At 41.7% G+C, this 3,714-nt stretch overlaps 1 pseudogene; it reads right to left on the bottom strand.

Annotated features, from left to right (window-relative positions):
• Positions 1 to 993: 993 nt before the first annotated feature.
• On the bottom strand, positions 994 to 2,887 carry LOC110212933 (heat shock cognate 71 kDa protein pseudogene; annotated as a pseudogene).
• Between the last annotated feature and the right edge of the window lie 827 nt (positions 2,888 to 3,714).

Below are 3,714 nucleotides of genomic sequence, written 5' to 3'. Positions count from 1 at the left end.
CATTCTGTTAGGGAGAAACAACATGCAGAGGTAGTGATGGTTAGAGAGAGTGACTTTAGTCTAGAAAGTTACGGGGAGCAATGAATGGGCCAAAGGCGAGTACATCAGCACATCCCATCCAGAAAACAATGACAGAGTTGATTAGACTGTGTTTTCACAAATGGAAAACAGAGGGTATTGTATGTGGGCAAAGTACCTGAAATATCATATAACTCTAAGCTGATGACAATGACGACAATGTTTCTTGGTTGTTTTCCTTTCAATTAATTTTAAGAATTTCAAATGAAGTCAATAAGCATCTATTAAGCACCTATGCGATGCCAGGCACTGTGCTGAGCACTAGAGATACAGCGAAAGGAGAAAACAGTAGCTGCTCTAACAGTGTTCACTATCATAGCCACTCACCCTTTAGGGATGCAAGGCTTCAATGCCCAATTGTAATAACAAGATGATAACAGATTTTCTAGAATAAAAGCTTAAAGGTCTTACTAGACTGATCTATTTAAAGATGTTTCAGTAGCATTTCAAACAGTTTTCATTACTTTTGCTTTTCTTTTGCAGTACTGACTTAAATACCTCAGGATTTCACCCTCTGTAATCTCCTAAGGTTCATATAGTGGTAAACAATTAATTGCAGTTTTTAAGAAATACTGATAAAACACATCCAATAAAAGCTCCTGTTAACTTGCATGTAGTATCACCCAAAACCCCAGCACTGACCTCTACATGGAACCCCTTTGCCATTAATTCTGCTATGCTGCCAATTTTAAATAGATTTTACTCTCCAGGACAAGAATTGCATTTCCACTTGTTTACAGTACTGATAAAATGCAATGTTGTTCACTTCTCTCCCTTTGCATACATTCAGGTATTCAGAATGCCCAGATTTACAGAGTAGTTTAAATGTTATTTTTAAGCTGCTACTGCCCTGACTACAAATTTGCATCTTCAATTTTTGGGAAACTGGGTGGAATCCTCTTACTTCTGGTGTGTTTAGCTGACCTCTTCAATGGTGAGTCCAGAAGAAGCACCTGAGATGGGGATGCACCTGGTAACCCTCCAGGCATGCCCCCCTGTACTCTCATACAGAGTGGGGGGGGGTGCAGACCTTATCCAATTCTTCCTGCTGATGCTCAGATTCTTCCTTCTCATCAGTCTGGTTCTTATCCAGCCAGTTGATTTTTCATGACATTGGTCATTACTGTTTGCCTTCATCACCAATTTTGCCTCGTATTTTTTCATCCTCTGTGGTAGCCTTCATGGTGAAACCATAAAATTCAAGAGAATTCTTGGAAAACATCTCGTCTCTCTGCTTCTCATCTTCAGCCTTATATTTCTCAGCCTCCTGGACCATACGCTCCATGTCTTCTTTGCTCAGATGCCCTTTGTCATTGGTGATGGTGATCTTGTTCTCCTTGTCTGTGCCTTTATCCATGGCAGAACTATTGAGTTTGCCATTGGCATCAATGTCAAATGCTGCTTCAATATGAGGAATGTCCCTGGGTGCTGGGGGATTCCTGTGAGCTCAAACTTGCCAAGATTGTTATCCTTCATTTTTGCTCTCTCACCTTCACGAACCTGAATAAGCACACCAGTCTGGCTGTCTGAATAGGTTGTAAAGGTCTGTGGCTGCTTGGTGGTATCATGTTTGATCAGAACCGTCCTAACTTCACCAGCAGTTTCGATTCAAAAGGAAAGAGGAATGACACCCAACAGCAGTAGGTCCTGCACATTCTCAGATTTATCTCCAGACAAAACGGCAGTGTGGACAGCTGCACTACAGGCAACTTCCTAAGCAAGACTGATACTCTTGTTGAGGTCCTCACCATTGAAGAAGTCTTGCAGAAGCTTCTGGATCTGGGGGATGCAAGTGGAACAACCCACCAGGGTGATGTCATGAATCTGTGATTTATCTAGCTCAGCATCTCTTAAAGCCTTTTCCACAGGGTTCAGTGTGCCATGGAAAAGATGAGCATTCAGCTCTTTGAAATGGGCTCAGGTGATTGAGGTATAGAAGCCAATACCTTCACAGAGGGAGTCAATGTCAACACTGGACTGGGCACTGGAAGAGAGAGTACTCTGCATGTTCACCAGTGATATACAGGTGGTGAACAGACCTTTTGTTATCACTGATGTCTACCTTGTACTTCCGTTTGAACTCGGCAATGAAATGGTTGGCCATGGGGTTGTCAAAGTCCTCCCAACTCAAGTGGCTATCCCAAGCTGTGGACTTGACCTCAAAGATGCCATCTTCAATGGTAAGAAAGGAGGCATCTAAAGTACCGTCTCCAAGGTCAAAGATCAACACAATTCTCTAGGCACCAAACTTTTTGTCCAAGCCATAAGCAGTGGTAGCAGCAATTGGCTCACTGATGATTCAAAGTGCATTGAGACCAGCAATGGTTCCAGAATCTTTGGTGGCCTAATGTTGGGAATCATTGAAATAGGCTGGTACTGTGACCACAGCATTTGTGACAGTCTTCCCAAAGTAAGCTTCAGCAATTTCTTTCATCTTGATCAAGACCATAGAAGATAGTTCTTCTGAATAGAAACTTTTGGATTCTCCTTTTTACTCCACTTGGATGTTAGACCTTCCTGTGTCATTCACCACCATGAAAGGTCAATGCTTCATGTCTGACTGTACAACTGACTGCATCATTAAATCTGCAACCAGATGTTTGGCATCAAAGACTGTGTTGGTGGGGTTCATTGTAACTTGATTCTTTGCATCACCGATTAAATGTTCTGTGTCAGTAATGACAATGGAGCTTGAGGTGGTCCTTTTTCCTTGGTCATTAGTAATGATTTCCACTTTCTCGTGTTGGAGGAGTCCCAGACAGGAATAACTGTTACCAAGATCAATGCCAACTGTGTGTCCTTTCTACATGATTGCTGGGGAATTGGGGGCCATAGTTCACTGCTGGGGAGGAAGAAGGTCTGCTACTGATCTGAGTAGCCATGGATGAATGTTTTACTGTTCACTCAGACCTGACAATTTTCAATACATCTGTAAAATCAGCCCTAGGACTCACCCCAAAGAGGGGCCTCTGGCAGAAATTCAGAAATCAGTGTTTTGGACAGATTGGTTTTGACCAGCTCTCAAGCTCAAGACAGGTTTAGCCCAAACTGAGTCAAATTTTCAAGGCCACTTAACCCCCTAGACACTTCCAGTGCTTCAGTTTCATTGGACTGGAATCCAGGTTTAATCCTTGGAACCCAGGAGTAGAGAATATGGTTTCTTCTTAGACAAGCAATAATGCTTAAGGATGGGAAAAAAGAAACATACCTGAGCTACAGGAGACCTGGGTCCTAATTCCACTTATGTCACTAATTAGCTGCCTGAATGTGGAGAACTTATTGATCTCTTCTGGGTGGTATTTGCAAATCCTACTACTGGTATCCTTTTCAACCGTAGATTTATGATGCCATGAGATGGGATTGGCTTGAATTATCTATAAGGGCCTCTTCATATTTGGAAGTTTGCGGATTCTATGACACTACATACAAATTATATGTTTCCCTATATGCATTATATAAATCTAGATATCTATACTATATAGACATATATGTTCATGCACATGTGTATGTGGACATATGTGTTTATATTTACATATGTGTAGACATTATAGCTGTGGACATGTATGTGTCCCATATGCTGATGTTTTGCTGTTTCAACCTCTCATGCTGTTTGTACTTTTCCTTTGGTGTCAGAAT

The sequence above is a fragment of the Phascolarctos cinereus genome, unplaced genomic scaffold (genome assembly GCF_003287225.1).
Source record: "Phascolarctos cinereus isolate Bilbo 61053 unplaced genomic scaffold, phaCin_HiC Scaffold_5;HRSCAF=322, whole genome shotgun sequence".
Classification (NCBI taxonomy): domain Eukaryota; kingdom Metazoa; phylum Chordata; class Mammalia; order Diprotodontia; family Phascolarctidae; genus Phascolarctos; species Phascolarctos cinereus.
The sequence above is the reverse complement of the archived record's forward strand: the minus strand, read 5'-3'. Positions and strand labels throughout refer to the sequence as shown.